Source organism: Oryza glaberrima, chromosome 5, assembly GCF_000147395.1.
Source record: "Oryza glaberrima chromosome 5, OglaRS2, whole genome shotgun sequence".
Lineage (NCBI taxonomy): Eukaryota > Viridiplantae > Streptophyta > Magnoliopsida > Poales > Poaceae > Oryza > Oryza glaberrima.
The window spans coordinates 4,939,420-4,957,648 of NC_068330.1; the positions used below are offsets into that span (position 1 = coordinate 4,939,420).

Consider the following 18,229-nt stretch of genomic DNA (forward strand, 5'->3'; position numbering starts at 1 on the left):
AAGCGATTGACGATCTAATTGGTGGTATCGACCACTTTGGGCAAGTGATTCGGACTTTTCCATAAGCTGCTTTCAAGGAGATGGTCAGACATGACATACAAGATGTATTAAAGATGGAGGTGATTGATGTTCTTGATCGGTGGAGTTAAACGCTCTAGGTCGGGTGGCTCGAGGATGAGCTACATTCAATAGGCAGATGACCAGACATGGTGCTTCGGTTGTTTAACGGCTGGTAAGACAACGTGGTGATTTGTTGGTTTTAGCTTGCGGTTAGATTGATGGGTAGTTGATCTATGTATGTTGCGGGGCAATGGGCCGTCTACAAGTCGTCCGCCTGTAAAAGTTGATCTTTATAGGCTAGCTGTAACTATAGGACATGTCCATGGTATATATATACATGTAACATACATAGATCCATCGTATCCAAAGCTTAAAAATAGTACCAAAGATTTTGAGTTCAAAACCTCTCCCTATATATTTTGTGTCTTAGGAGAGAGAATACTTGGGCAAAATGAGTAACTCATGGGGAAGAAGAGTATATATACTTATAGGTGGGCTTGCGGGAAAGAAGAGTATATATACTCATAGGTGGACATTTTCTTAGATGACCCGCTTAAGATGTTGTTTGCATAAATAAATAGTCACAGATGACCCACTTAAACCGTCCGCTTGCGAAAATAGGGATATTATCGCACGTGGGGCATTATCGTAGGTGGCATGCTTAAGCGAGCGGCGGATGACCATGGGAACCCCCGTCCACAACTATGTAGACGGGTCATCACGGTCGAAAATACAATTTGTCCACAGCTATGCGAAGATCCATGGCTCTCATAGTGAAAAATCATTTTTTTGGATAGTGATATCGTGTTATGAGCTAACTTATTGTAGAGATGATATGTCTGTAGTGTGTCATCGGCAGGTGAGATCGAAATGACATAGAAGATGTTACATACATTTATCGATATCGCAAGATGACATAGAAGATATAACAAATTACAACCATCTGTACCAAGCTATATCATGTACGTATAATATAGTTTGTACCAAGCTATATCATGTACGTATAATATAGTTGGTGCCCGTTACTGGTATTTGCATCATGGATAGAGACTCACGCAAAACGCTGATTATTTGTATCATGCCCTCAAATTAATCTCTAGCTAGGCCTATAACCCTACATTATCTATCAGTAGCTTCTTTTGGTGTCCATGATAATACGTGTTCTAATCCGATTGTCGCCTTCACCAGTTATTCTTCTACCACTAGTTGTCGATATCGAGGTTGCCGGTAGATCACACTACACACAAGATCTAACCAAGTCATCGTGCTAGTTACTTTATGCCACTTTTCCTTCTATTTTAATTCTGCCAAGGTGATCTTAGATATTGGAACTCTCCATTGATCGACCCTTGCCTGCTTGGCAGGTCACTTCATGTACGTGTTCAATCCTAGGTGCTGGTCCATTTGAAGACATGGAACCACTCGTGTATGACAAAATTTCTTATGTATCCTAAAATTTTACCCAATTCTTTATATACCTTTTGATGTTTTACTCATTCTCTTATATATATACCCTTAGAATTTTAGTTTGGATCACTTTCATACCTTTTAGTTAGATTACCATTAAGTCACCGTTAAATTCATATAAAAATCTATTTTATCGTTGGTATGAAGAAACATATAAATTTATGGAGTATATTGTTAGTGTAGAAGTTTGTTATATAAGGCTACTGTATATTTATGAGTTTGTTAGATGGGATATTATGTATGAAAAAGTTATTTGTAGATATGATATAAAAATATTATTTATTTTTTAATTATCAAAACTGTATATGTAGCATATTTTTATAGTATGACAGATTTGTTGTATAAGAAAAAAATTGTTTGTATGTATGTATGTATATGTATATGTGTGTGCACACACACATAAAAGACATAAGAATTCGTGATACTACTAAAAAAATTGCTACATAATAATTATTAATAACCAAAAAATTATAAATATTATTTTTTATAAAAATAAATTGTTGTAAATAATATATTGCATCACAAACTTATAATAGTCCCATGTAAAAATTTTATACACTCTAACAATATATCCATAAATTATATGTTTCTTTATACCAATGGGTAAAATGGACTATTTTTATAGGAATTTATCTGTCAACTAATAAAAAGGGTATTGAAGAGATCTAAACTAAAATTTAGAGGTATATAAGAGAATGAGCAAAACTCAAGGTTATAAACTATAAAGGGGATTGTGCAAATTTTCTCCCCGTATATACATCTCAGTGTACATTGCTGTGACTCTTTCTCAGTTTTCCCTTCTTCCTTTTTTCACCCTAATCAATTCTGGCTGCACATTTTGAACCTTTCTAATCTGTATTTTTTATAATTTTTTTGGAAAATGTTTTTTCGTAAAACATATGTTAGAAAATGTTGATTTTGGAGCTGATTATCGCCAACAATCATACATAATAGTGGACTATGACAAAATATTTACTGCAGTGGTATAACTATGTATGTTCATTTTAATTAAGTAAATTTTAAAAAATATGGTCGCAAAAGAATACCATTGTATTGTGGCAAATGTAACACGACAAAGATTTCAAGTTAAAAAGTTCTACCATTGTATTGGGCCAGAAATTAGCATGTTGTGTATGTGTGTGAAGTTTTCTTTTGTCTTAGGTTTTCCGTTGCAATTGACATTTTTGCCCTTCTTTTTACTCTCTATGTCTCACCAACTTTTACAAGTGGTCATCCCACAAAACCATCTTCTTTTCTTGTACACTCCAAATCTAAACCTCTATGTATCACACTTTCTTTCTTTCTTCAATTAATGTAGTAATGTTGAAGGTGATTCAACGTAACGATGAGGGTAAAGTGGATCACTACCGGAGAAGTACTCATCTCTCCCGGTTCGCAACCCCCTTTACTCCCGGGTAGCGAACCGGGAGGGAGAATCCGGGACTAAAGATGGCGGTCTTTAGTCCCGGTTCAAATACCCGGGAGTAAATCTCCATCTTTAGTCCCGGTTGGTGACACCAACCGGGACTAAAGAATTTTCTTTTATTTTTTTTAATTTGGTTGTGCTGCCTGGTGTACATATATATATATATATATATATATATATATATATATATATATATATATATATATATATATATGAATATATATCATGTATATATATATATATATGAATATGTGCAATACATTATATATATGTATAGATATACATATAGTGCACACATATATGCATGTGTGTAATATATACATATACATATATATATATATATATATATATATATATATATATATATATATATATATATATATATATATATATATATATATATATATATATATATATATATATATATATATATATATATATATATATATATATGTATGTATGTATGTATGTATGTATATACAAATATGTGTGCACTTAAGTAATTAGAGGCCATATGCATATATATATTAACAAAATATGAGTTTGCAAGTAAGTAAATATACACATATATTACCAAACCAAGTACACAAAAGTAAATGCATGTGTGCATATATGAATATATAGATATATATTACAATTCGTTCGGACGTTGTAATCTTTGTTTCTGCTACTACGACTTGGTGGCATCGGAAGAAGAAGGACCGGCTTTATGAATAGTCGATCCATCGTAATAGAATTCTCCTGTGGGATGGAGAATATGCTTGTTGATGAATCCCATTATCTGTTCTTGAACAGCCCTTATGAAATCATCGTGGGTGGTGTTATCTATCAGGTAAATCATCTGTTATTTGGAAAAAAAAAGGGGATTATATATATGAAACCAGTAAGCAATAATTGACGGAAGAATAAATTTACGTACTTCAAGGTCCTGGCCAGTCCTGATTTGGTGTGCTAAGCAGTGCATGTAATGGGATACGTAGTAGCCGCACAAGTTAGTCCCCTTTTCCTGCTTTGCATACTGAAAGATAAACAACGAGAGATTTAGTATGCATATCTGATTTAGAACAAAGAAGTGATTCAATACAAAATTGGAGCTAGTATGTACTAACTGGAAAATTGAACCTCCGGGTGAGTTTTTCATTCCAGATCCCGCGGACCAATGTACGGAACCGAATCCATGCTCTATTTAGAGTTGTTAGGAAGGATTAATTTATTATCCGAGATCTAGTAGTTATACAATGATTCATAATGACAGTGCAATATATGACAATACCTATCTATCACTTCGAAAATCTTTGCGAAAGTTTTCTCCGGTTTATCCATTGAATCGTAGACATGAACTTTGGATTTCTCAAGGTCGAAAAGAAGAAGGACCCAATGGAATCTGCAATTTGCATTACATGATACATAGTATGATTGTAGGAACTTTGTAGGAACAAAATTGAAGTTAATTATGATTGTAGGAACTCACGATGTGTTGTAGGGAAGTAGTATGAACCTCTTATAATGCTGCTGCACTAGGAAATGGACGATATTGTCCTCGGTTTGTTTCTCGTATTGTTGTATCATCAGCGTGTTCACTTTGCGTGGGTCCATGAATCCAGTATTGAATTTGTTGTGTTGACGGCACAACTGAATCTTCATTCTACAACAGGGAAAAGGAATGTGTGTGAGCAACGTTCAAAGGAGGAACAAAATTGAACTATAAATAGTACTTACAAAGTCCACGCGTTGAGAATAGAGACGTCGAGGGCCTTCAGGTGGTATAAGTCAAAGACTTCTTTGTAGCGGATCCAAATAACATCTTCTCCTTGGTAATAATCTGAGTTTCACACCCTAGCTCCGAACATCTCTCTACGCATCGCTGATTTGTCCATGTACCATTGATGGAACTGGTACATCTGTGTAGGTAGCTCTCTGATCTTATCAGGCGTGACTAGCGGTTCACCGAGTTTAAACGTGTACATGACCGGAGCCGTTTCGATAGGTGCGTCCCCTCTAGCAACTGCTCCATACTCAGTCCCGTATCTTTCAAGAAGTTGCATATACATGTATAATTCGCTAAGTCGTTGTTCTCATTAAGTCGTTAAGTCGCTAAGTCATCGTTCTCGCTAAGTTATTAACTCGCTAAGTCGCTAAGTCGTTGTCCGTCAAAGTCACTAAGTCGTCGTTCGTGAAAGTCGCTAAATCGCTAAGTCGTCGTTCGTGAAAGTTGCTAAGTCGTCATTCGTGAAAGTCGCTAAGTCGCTAAGTCGTTGTCTGTCAAAGTCGCTAAGTCGTCGTTCGTGAAAGTCGCTAAGTCGCTAAGTCGTTGTCCGTCAAAGTCGCTAAGTCGTCGTTCTCGCTAAGTCGCTAAGTCGCTAAGTCGCTAAGTCGTCGTTCGCTAAAACGTTCTCGTTCAAACGTTCCACCGTGGAGTCGGCGGTGGAGTCGGCGCGCGGCGGCGGCGGCGGTGGCGGCGGCGGTGGAGTCGGCGGCGGCGGGGGCGGCGGCGGTGGAGGTGGAGGTGGAGTTGGCGCGCGGCGCTGGCAGCGGCGGAGGTGGAATCGGCGCGCGACGGCGGCAGCGGCGGTGGAGGTGGAGTCGGCGCATGGCGGCGGTGGTGTCGGCGCACGGCGGCAGCGACCGGCGGTGGAGTCGGCGACGACGATGGCGGCGAGGTCCGGTCGGCCGGCGCGTGTCAAGATCGATCGATCGAGAGAGAGAATGCGAGATCGGAGGCGCAAGATTTGCGCCCCTCACCTTGAGGGAGGCAACGCTGCCGATGGCGTTCGCGAGGGCGGATGAGCGCGGCGAGCACGACGACGACGATGGCGGAGACGGCGGCGACGTCTGGGGCGGTAATGGCGCGGGAGGAAGAATATTGATCGTGGAGAAGTCTAAGTGTGGCGCGGGGAAGCCGATGCAGTGGATATTTATACCCGGTAATCTTTTGTCCCGGTTCGTGGCTTCAACCGGGACTAAAGATATCTTTAGTCCCGGTGGAAGCCACGAACCGGGACAAAAGATGTTTTGCCGCTATTCCAAAATTTGTATTGGTCCCGGATACTGTTAATAACCGGGACTAAAGATGTGTACACAAAACCGATTTATGGCCTTCTTAAATTGTCTTACAAGTCGAAATAAATACCAATAAATCCAATATAATTAGCACATGGCCGATTTATATGGTTTCAAAGTCCAAATAAATACCAAAATCGTACGTAATTTATGTATGGCCGAATTAAATGTTTTCAAAATTTTAATAAATAGAAATAAACAGGATATGCCTAAGTAAATGGTCTCAAAGTATAAATAAATAGAAATAATCATTTATAATTAACATAAGGCCAATTTAATTATATTCAAAGTGTAAATAAATAGAAATTATCATTTATAATTAAGATATGGCCTACTTAATTGTTTTCAAAGTGGAAATAAATACCAATAATCAGTTATAAATAACATATTGCCTAATTAATTGTATTCAAAGTGTAAATAAATGGAAGTAACCATTTATAAATATCATATGGTTGAAAAATAGTAATACATTACAAATTAAGCAGTTGAGAATAATATATTGATCCAAATTGTTCGACCTTCAATACAATACAAATAATTTACATCTTCCATCAAACAACCTAGGTCACTGTCTTCCTCACGTACTTTCTCCTCACTATTGTTCCTTCGCTATGATCGTTGCGTGAGTACGGCGTGTCCTCCTTTGATAGTATGATGCTCGGGTCAACCATCACTGCAAACGGAGGTTGCCCCTCAAACAGATCGTAATTTTCGTCAGTCTTATCCTCGACTCCAACGATTTTCCTCTTGCCTAGGAGAACAACATGGCGTCTTGGCTCATCGAGCCCTTTCCCCTTCTTTGGTTTGCTATCCATGTCCTTCGCATAAAAAACTTGCGTTACATCATTGGCTAGAACGAATGGTTCATCTGAGTATCCTACCTTGTTTAGGTCAACCGTTGTCATCCCGCTGTCATCAATCGTTACGCCTCCACCAGTCAGCCTAACCCATTGGCACCGAAACAGAGGGACCTTCAGGGGTCCATACTCTTGTTTTCCCAAATGTTGTCGATGACACCGTAATACGTGCTAGTTGGACCATCGTGTCCTATGGCATCGATACGAACACCATTGTTCTGGTTCGTGCTCTTTTTGTCTTGGGCTCTCGTGTAAAAGTGTATCCATTGATTTCATAACCTTGGAATGTAGTTACCGAGCCGGAGGGTCCCCTAGCCAAGAAGGCTAGTTGTCGGTCAATCGTCTCGTTACCCAGGAGGTGTTCTCGCAGCCAAGCGGGGAAAGTATCAATATGATGGCGTGTAATCCAGGCATCGGACTTGCCACTGTTTTCTGAGTGAACAATCGCAAGGTGCTCATCGATGTAAGGAGCAACCAACGAAGATTGTTGCAAAACCGTGAAATGTGCTTTACGGAATAAATCGTTGTCTACAGTCATAATTGCTCTCCTTCCAAGTGTGCGCTTTCCCCGTAGTCTCCCCTCATGGATTGATTCGGGTACCCCGATTGGCTCGAAGTCTTCAATAAAATCTACGCAGAACTCAATGACCTCCTCTGTTCCATACCCCTTCGCGATGCTTGCTTCCGGACGAGAACGGTTACGAACGTACTTCTTTAGAACGCCCATGTACCTCTCGAAAGGAAACATGTTGTGTAGGTACATAGGACCGAGAATACCGATCTCTTTTACAAGGTGGCATAGAAGATGCGTCATTATATTGAAGAATGACGGTGGAAAGATCAACTCAAAGCTGACAAGGCATTGCACCACGTCATGCTGAAGGGCAGCTAAACTTTCTAGATCGATGACTTTCTGTGAAATTGCGTTCATGAAAGCACAAAGCTTCGTTATTGTTGCCCGCACATTATCAGGAAGGATACCACGAATTATAACAGGAAGCAGCTGTGTCATAAGCATGTGACAGTCATGAGACTTTAGGTTTGTGAACTTCTTATCCTTCGTACTTATTATTCTCTTTACATTCGAGAAGTATCCGGACGGTACCTTGATGCTCTCTAGGCATTGAAACATACTCTCCTTCTCTTCCTTGCTTAGAGTGTAGCTCGCCGGACTTAAGTAATGGCTTCCTTTCTCGTTCGGTTCCGGATGAAGGCCCTCGCGTTGTTCCATATGCTTGAGATCATTGCGTGCTTCGAGTGTATCTTTGGACTTCCCATATACACCTAAGAAGCCCAGCAGGTTTACACAAAGGTTCTTAGTGAGGTGCATCACGTCGATTGCGTGGCGAACGTCCAAGACCTCCCAATAGGGTAGCTCCCAAAAAATAGAGTTTTTCTTCCACATCGCCACGTGACCATCTTCGCTCTCTATAGGTTGGCTGCCAGGCCCCTTTCCAAATACTACTTTCAGATCCTTCACCATTTCGAACACTGCTTTCCCGTTGCGATGTTTAGGCTTAGTACGATGGTCTGCCTTATGTTCGAAGTGCTTGCCTTTTTTCCGTACAGGGTGGTTTGCAGCAAGGAATCGACGATGGCCCATGTACACAACCTTCCTGCAATGCTTCAGATAAGTACTTTCAGTTTCATCCAAACAGTGAGTGCAAGCGTTGTACCCCTTGTTTGATTGTCCGGATAGGTTACTAAGTGCAGGCCAATCGTTAATTGTAACGAATAGCAACGCTCGTAGGTTAAATTGCTCCTGCTTGTCCTCATCCCACACGGGGATGCCCTCTTTCCTCCACAGCACTTTCAGATCTTCAACCAATGGTCTTAGGTACACATCAATGTCGTTACCAGGTTGCTTCGGGCCTTGAATAATAATCGGCATCATGATGTACTTCCGCTTCATACATAGTCAAGGGGGAAGATTGTAGATGCACATGGTGACTGGCCAGGTGCTATGGCCACTGCTCATCTCTCCAAACGGATTCATTCCATCCGTGCTTTAACCAAACCTCACGTTTCGTGCATCCTCGCCGAAGTCTTTAAATGTTCTATCGATATTTCGCCATTGCGACCCGTCAGCGGGGTGTCTCAGCATCCCATCCTATTTACGTTCTTCTGCGTGCCACCGCATCATTCTAGCATGAGATTTGTTCCTGAAAAACCGCTTCAGCCTTGGTATTATAGGGAAATACCACATCACCTTAGCAGGAATTCTCTTCTTCAAAGGCTGTCCGTCAACTTCACCTGGATCATCTCGTCTTATCTTGTATCGTAGTGCTTTGCAAACAGGGCATGCTTCCAGGTTTTCGTACTCACCGCGATACAGGATGCAGTCGTTCGGACACGCGTGAATCTTCTGTACTTCCAGACCTAGAGGGTAGACTGTCTTCTTAGCTTCGTACGTACTTTCGGGCAATTCGTTCCCCTCCGGAAGAATGTTCTTTATGAGTTTCAATAACTCGCCGAATGCCTTGTCACTCACACCATTTTTAGCCTTCCATTGCAAGAATTCTAGGATGGTACTCAACTTTTTGTAGCCTTTCTCGCAACCTGGGTACAACGCTGTTCTGTGGTCCGCTAACATGCGCTCCAGTTTCTGCACCTCCTTTTCACTTTTGCAGTCCTCCTGTAAGTCCCGCAATATTTGACCAAGTTCATCATCACCGTCATTCCCTTCAACATCCAGCTCCGCCTCGCCCATTGTGTTTTCTTCAAATCCGCCATACTGAGCCTAGTCCGGAATGTTCTCATCTTCTACTTCATCTTCTTCCATTGCAACCCCAACCTCTCCGTGCGAGGTCCAACAATTGTAGCTACGCATGAACCCCCACTGAAACAGGTGGGCATGAATAGTTCGTGTGGTGGAATACTCCTTCTGGTTTTTGCACTTGTCGCATGGACAGCTTATAAAACCGTTACGCTTGTTATCATTGGCCACACCCAAAAAATAATGCACGCCGTCAATAAACTCTTTCGACCGCCGATCTGCGTACATCCATTGCCGATCCATCTATATGAAATACATATAAATCGTAATTATACAAAATCCAAGATTTACAAGGTAATTACATAATAATACAATAATTGAATATAATTATTCATACAATTAATCATTATTATTAAATTCATTATACATATTTTTCATGTTTTAATTACATTATAAACAAATATTTAATATGTTTTTCTTATTTTAATATTAAATTAGCTTAGTTTTATAATTTCATACAAAATTATATGTAATTATTCAAACAAGTATTTATAATCTTCTTTATTCCCTACACACACTTTCTCTCTCATCATCTTCCATCACATTTTCTAGAGGGAAAAATATGTAAAAAAAAATAGCTCCAAATGTAGATGCTAAGCAAAACAAAGAGTAGGATGAAGTTGCTAACCTTTTAAAGACCTCAAATTTGTATATTACCACCAAAAAAATTTGCTTAAAATTTTGACAGCACCTCCTTCCCTCAAAGCTTAATTTTGAAGCAATGGCTCGGGATGGAGGAGGAAGAAGGGGTATATAAAGCTGTGCAACTTTAGTCCCGGTTGGTAACACCAACCGGGCATAAAGATCTCAAATCACTCTAGTCCCGGTTTGTATTACCAACCGGGACTAAAGATAGATATGATCTTTAGTCCCGTTTGGTAACACGAACCGAGACTAAAGATCCCAAGCCCCCCGACAGAGGTCTGACATGCCCTGCTACCAACCGGGACTAAAGATCCCTTCGTCCCGTTGAAGTAATAAACCGGGACTAATAAGCCACTTTAGTCCCGGTTCGTTTTGAAACCGGGACTATTATGGAAATCGGTCGACCCTCCAAAGACCTCTTCTCCAGTAGTGGATATTTCTTAGTGGTAACAAACATAGGTCTCTAGGTATTCTATCTGGCAAAGAGCATCTATTGCAATGGCATATTTGTAATTAATTTTGCATATTTGCATGCAAGTGTAGAAAACTAATTCTCTTAAATTAATTAATTACCTTTAGTGACTTTTAACCTGCCTACTAGATTCACCTATTGCGGCCAAGATCTCTCCACTACATGATAATGACTTTTTATTGTTGCAGTTGAGTATGGTGATGGGTAATTTGAGATGATTGGGAGAGAAAACAAGATTCCTGCAACTTGATCCACTGGGTAAGAAATTTTTTTCTTCGGGTTAAATTTTTCAAAAGATGAGCTGGCTTGCATGTATAGACTACATAAGTGCAGAAAGGTGTTGTTTTGTGTCATGAAGATATTTGTTATAGCCACTATAATGAGCAAATTGCACTACTAGTACATGAACTTGTGATGTGAAGTACAATTTAGTACAATAACTTATATATCTTTCATTTTGGTACATAGACTTTCCAATTAGCAAATGGAAAAAAAATGATACTACGTATCGTCCTTTTGTTTTTTGATCATTGCATTTTCCTTGTTACGTGAACTTGTAATTCCCTTCTTCCCCTCATTTACAAAGAATTTAAATATGAAATTTGTTGACCACTTTATGGACTTGTAATTCCCCTCATTGTATGTCTAAACATTGGCCAGTCCTTATAGTTTTATGATTACAACCTTCTTTTTTTTTTTGCAGAGAGGTATATATAAGATATATAAGGAGGTGCACCAGATGGTGTTGAAGATACCAAGACGAGTACCGCTTAATAACTAAATTGGAAAGAAGAAAAATTGAGTCTATTCCAAGTACGGCTTGTTAATTACTCTCTCCGTTTCACAATGTAAGACTTTCTAGCATTGCCCACATACATATAGATATTAATAAATCTAAACACATACATATGTCTAAATTCATTAACATCTAAATGAATGTGAGTAATGCTAGAAAGTCTTACATTGTGAAACGGAGGAAGTAATTCTAAATGTAAGAATTATTTTTTATAATAAATGAAATTAAAACAGTACAACAATGTATGTATTAATTATGAGTCAGTCTTTTAGTTACATCTCGCTAACGGTAATTTTATATTTTAGGATTAGTATATTAAAATTAATTAAAATACTAAAATTCTAAATTAATATTCCAAGATGAGTGCAGCTTTATATTTATTAAATTTCCAAATTTCACAATCACTAAATCACATAATGTTAAAATTGAGATTCCAATTGAAGTATAAATTTTATTTATTAACTCTAGATGTACATAGAACGAAAATAGAATTAATAAAAAATATATTAGGATGGATTTATACATACGCTATTTAGAAGCCAACTGTAAATGTTTAATAACTAATTTGAAATGTCAGAACCATTAATAACTTAATTTAATTAGTTTCAAACTTCAAACTTATTAGATATTAAAATTTTGAATGAAGTTTATTTGTATGTGAATATGTACAAATAAACACAAATATTCAAAAATTGTTTATATACAATTTCAGATAATATATATAGGTTTGTGACTATCCCTCCGTCCACAAATATAATGGATTATTCTAGGTTGTTTACCGTAGTTTCAAGTCAAGGTGAAATTACTTCGATACCTTTTATGTTTACTTGATTGGAAAAGATCACTTCTAGCAATGGAAATTACTAGTGAGAAATAATACAGTGATTGGATGGATTGAAAAAGCAGTGTATATATATATAGACTGAGGAAAGTAGTTATTATAATCGAAAGTCGTGTTTGTATTTTGTGAATAGGATCATACATATTTTCACCTAGATTAAAATTAACATCACGATTCAACCTAGCTATGTTCGATTTGTGTTCCCCTCAATATATCTAGGATTTCGAAGTATAGGCTTCAAGTGGGCTCTTGATGGAGTTCCTTTTGTGACGAGCCATAGCCGTTTGAGTAGCTATAGCTGCAGTTAAAAATCCCCTTGGAGTGGCTTATAATCCAAAATGCAGCTCATCATCGGCCTAACTTTTCCTAGCTAGCTCATTAGTATATATATACAAGCTTTAATAATTAAGGAAAAGCATCCATAGTTTGGCATTTAGACTACTAAGAGCTTTGTTAGTTTGGCCCCATATATAATGCAAAGCTGCAAACAGTATCCCAATTTGATCCCACAGCTTCTCAACTACATGTGTGCTAACTGCAGTTTGACTACATCATTAGCATCTTGTGAGTTGTGATCAGCTTTGGCACCCAGAACATTTTTTTTCAAAGCTGTGACGCATTTCTAACAAAAGCCAAGAGCAATCCAATCAGATGTGTCTCCTGTGAGCTTTATTAGCTCCATCCAATGGATCAGATGCATAATCTAAGAGATTCATTTCTAAGTATTTAAAGTTAATTTAAAGCAAAATGTAGGCAAACCATACGTTTTTTTCCAATCACTGTTTCTGAAAGTGTTGCCGAGCATAACAAGATTCAGACGTATGCGCGGTTGCTTTTACCAGCTGAGAGGTGTTACCTTTACGTCTAACAAAGCATGCTGCTTGCTGCATCTTACCATGATTATGAATCATTGCAGCCCAGTTAAATCACAAGGCCACTAGCTAGAGAGCTTTGCACCTAGGAAAGTTCGAAGAATTCTTCAATCTTACACTGCCCCTGAATTCATTATTTCAATTTATTACCTACTCCCTCTGTTTCAAACTAAATATAAGAATTTGTGCGTATTTTTCAAAAAATATATGAACATCCCTACGTCCTGATACATTTTAAGAAACACACATAAATCTTTATATTTTAAATCATTGTATATACACACACATCTTTTTATAATTAATTCATAAATATTACTGGCTCTCGACTACAATCTGCTCCAGTATTGACAAGTGACCCCTACCTTATAATCCTCAGAGCTCGGTTTAGTTTTCCTTTTTTTAGGATGGTGTAATTAATTTTTACTTTTATATAGCATTTTCAATATGCAGTTGGACCAATTTGGTCGCACTATTTCATAGAAGAAAAAAAGGGAGATGGAGACAACCTTATCCATTGGGAATGCATGCTAGCTACAGTTCTAAACTGCAGTTCATAGGATGGGGATCACTGTCAGGCTAGGAAAAAAACAACAGACATATGCAGTGATTAGTTAACATCTCCCTGGCAGATTTTTTGAGATATTTAATGGTTCGGATTAGTGACAATCCTATCCTTAGGGGCTGTTTAGTTAAAAAAAATTCACCCATTAGATCGAATGTTTGAACACATGTATGAAGTATTAAATGTGGAAAAAAAACAATTATATAGTTTGCGTGTAAATTGCGAGACGAATCTTTTAAGCCTAATTGTGCCATGATTTGATAATATGGTGCTACAATAAACATTTGGTAATGATGGATTAATTAGACTTAATAAATTCGTCTTGCAATTTTCTGGCGGAATCTGTAATTTGTTTTGTTATTAGACTACGTTTAATACTTCAAATGTGTGTTCATATATCCGATGTGAAAATCAAACCTAAAAATTTTCCTCAACTAAACATAGCCTCAGTTCATATGCTGTTAAAGTAATGCAAGTTGTTGTACGTTGCATGGCTTTAATTGATTTGTGGGGTAAGAGGATAATGCTTGGACATAAGAGAGTCAAAGGTCAGTGGAGTACAGGCTCTTTGTGACTGTGATCAGTAGTGTGAGTGAGTGTGCCATTAGGTCAGTGATTTGTGAATAGTTAACATGTAGTTGTTCAAGGGATTGACCCTACCATGATGCTGTCTCCTGCATAATATCCGGTCAAGGTAGTTGTTTTTGTGAATGTCAAACTCAGGGCATTGGATTTGGTCTGTAAGATTGGAAACATTGCAGTCCGAGAATAGTTCTAAGTCATCCATGACCTGTTTTTTTTGTTTGCTTATTCTCAGCTGTAATATATCTTTTCAGAAAAGTAGATATCCTGGATTTGATGAAGTATATATCCTGAGGGTATGTCATAAACAACTAGAAACAAAATAGATACAATATTCTGTAGACAACCAAAATTATGTCTACAAAGCAAGTATGACAAGGGAGAAAATATGTATTCTTTGAAGCTTCTTATGCGTAAATAAGAAAAGTATAATCGGTTGTTGCTCTCTCACAATCCTCTCGCACCCTCAAATTCTTTTAGATGTACACGTGAATCTTAAAACTTTAATAGTTATATAGCTAATGGCGAACACAAAATAAATTTCAGAGGGTATCCATTGAATAAACCCAACTAAATACAAGATAAATAAAATACACGCATAAACATATTGTGTAAACATCTATTCAATACTCAAAAGTTTGGAAAAACTAATTATCTTTAACTTATTTAGACTTCTATCTTTTGTCTAGCCAAGCATAAACATGTTGAGAATTGAAGCATGTATATTTGTTTAGCAAACACTAGCTAGGAGGCCTTGGCCCTTGAGCCCACTACGCAACATAGATGGGGAGGAAAACGAAGATGTTCATTCGATAAGACCATTCATTTGAACACAACACATATTGTATTTATAGTTCAACTGGATAACTGTCTCGATCATTGTTTGTGGAGTGCGTGCGTTGTGATGAGACGGACTGATCTGTTGGACATTCACACCTTGTTATATCTAATTTTGATGACCATGACTACTATAAGGGGTATAAGGATCTTGGGGTGTGGGGCGACACAAGTCATAGCTGGATCGGTAGACCTACCTTGCCTAATGGGTAAATCCGCCCATGACCTCGTACCTTATTGTTTTTCATCGAGTTTAGATTGATGGGATTAGATCTAATCCTGTACAACTTTGACAAAGTCCCCCTTTACTCGAAAGAACCCATACGTTCATATATGTCGTCCAAAGTCTGAAGACCCTGTTTTTTTCTCTAACAAAAGTCGGATTAAATTTTGGATACTCATGGCACGTTTTTTAAACTTCTAAACGGTGCATTTCGTGTGAAAACTTTCTATATGAAAGTTGTTCTTAAATATCATATTAATCTATTTTTTAAGTTTGGAATAATTAAAACTCAATTAATCACATGTTATTACAATCTTGTTTTGCGTGAAACACTTAATTTTCATCTTCATCCTCAGAATATTCAAACACCACCTTAGTGTTCTCATGCATATGCATCTTTTGTCATTGTCGCTGACAAGATGAAGTGATGAACGCACATATGCAACTTGTGATGGCCAGGACGAATAGTTCTTCTTCATGGTACACGTATGCACTGTGATGTAGTCATGCACCCGGGTGAAACTCGAATACGAGTGAGAATTGGTGGATTATTAGTTGACAAGATAGGGAGCCAAATTTTCCTCACCTGACGTCCAATCCTGATGGCGAACGACTACTCGGCTACTTTTAATTTGTTATTCCGGAGCATTCAATCCAGTTCATACACAAACAAAAATCGATCGCAGTCAAGATTTCAGAAAGATCTAGAATTAAAAGGACAGCTAGTTAGTTAGCAGCTTATAGATGGCTGTGTTTGGATTCACTGAATGGGAACTAATCCCTCCACACGAAAAACGGGGCGATCTATTAGTACATAATTAATTAAGTATTAGCTATTTTTTTAAAAAAATAGATTAATTTGATTTTTAAGCAAATTTCGTATAGAAACTTTTTGCAAAAAAGAAACACCGTTTAGCAATTTAAAAAGCGTGCGCACGGAAAACGGGGGATGGGTTGGGAAAAGGGGTGCCGAACACACCCAGAGTCAACATTTCATACTTGCATGCCCTGTCAACTGTTCGATCTAGTATGATGGTAAGATTGATGCGTATCGAATGCATGCATGATCAATTGGACGACGATGTAGAGCCGTCCATATATCATGTTGTTCGATCTATTTCAGGGACACTATTAGCAAATTAAGATCTCCAGTAGGGCTTCTCTTATATCTGACATATCATAGGCATGTCCTTTTCAGCTACTCCATCAGATTATCATCGCGGATTATTTACTCCGAATCTCTATTTTTTTTCTTTAAATAGACTTTCTTTTCCTTGTAATTATCCTATATTTTTTAAGTTATTTGTTAAGTTTAGTTATCTAAACATTTAATTTATATCTATAATTGTATAAATAATCCACTATAATGATATGGTCAATACTCTATCAAATTGGACCCATCACCATATTTAAACTTCTTTCAAATACACCTATTTCCCTGCTGTTATTAAGATAAAGTACTCCAAAAAAAGTCTATATATATACCTTAGCAGAATATCAATTCCCCTTTCATCCGTTCTCCTCTATTAAGAAAACTCACTCTCTCCCATTTCCCTCTTCATTGTGCCACCACCATCACCATGCCCTCGGTCTACATGCACCATCCTTTATCGATCTCACACTACAAGCCACAAATCACATCATCTTATCATCTTCCATGATCTTTGGTGGTGTAGGATGCAACCATTCGAGTCTCCTCCTGTACGATTTAGCCGATAGATTGATCTATGGCTAAGGTTATATAGTGCATGGGAGGACAAGGTGACTATTTTGTATTTTTATGGGACATGGAGCTTTAAGCTTGTGCTAGATTTGCTTGAATTGCAAGACAGATAATTTGTGACATGTTTTGAATGAGTAGGACAAAATTAAATGGTGTGAAGAGTTGAAAGGAGTCTTATACATGGTTTTCAAACTAAGAACGTTTTTTAGATAGACGTAATAGTTGATGGGACAAATAGACTTGTCCCATTCTTTTTTTATTGGTCGCATGTCTTTCGGCATATAAGCCAAAGCTACAAAAATACATTCATATCAATGCAGTAGTCAAAGACCAATATAAAAAAATATGTTACTCTCTCTGTTCCTAAATAGAAGAAATTTTGAGGATTAACCTATATTAAGGAGTACAATTCATTTACATCCAATTTATCATCAAAATCCTTTATATTTAGAAGCGGAGAAAGTAAGTCATAACATATTGCACCATAACAACTAGCTAGGATAAGTCGTACAAGTAAGAGCTCGTTTGTTCGTAGATTATGGATGATGGATTGTGCGTGGGTTATTCATGCCACATTTTTAAAGGTATTTTTTTTCATAAAAGAGCATTTTATGTATGTATTTTTTTAACTTATTCTAAGCTACTCCATCTATCTCAAAATTAATTAGCTTTTATACACGAATCTAGACATAAGCTCATGTACTATTTTGGGATGGGGGAGCATTTCATTTTACTACTCTAAACTATTTTATCGTTTTCGATAGTTCGGAGTGAAAAATAAATTTTACTTTCTTTATTAGGTTTATAATCTAATATTTAATTTACCCATATAAGCAATTTTCCATAACTTATCCAATCATATCCTTGCATTCTCTACAAGCATTAGCTGGCAGATCTCTTTTGCCATCGGATGAGATCTGCACTCCAAAGAAAAGAAAAAGGTAGCTAGCTAGAACTCCTATTTAGCACTGTGACAGCAAGAGACACGTACTGCGTCCGGTTCTAGCTACCAGATCCAGCAGCTTCCAGG

At 37.6% G+C, this 18,229-nt stretch overlaps 1 pseudogene; it reads right to left on the reverse strand.

Moving 5' to 3' along the window:
* Positions 1-3,994: 3,994 nt before the first annotated feature.
* Positions 3,995-9,889, reverse strand: LOC127773418 (uncharacterized; annotated as a pseudogene).
* Positions 9,890-18,229: the final 8,340 nt, after the last annotated feature.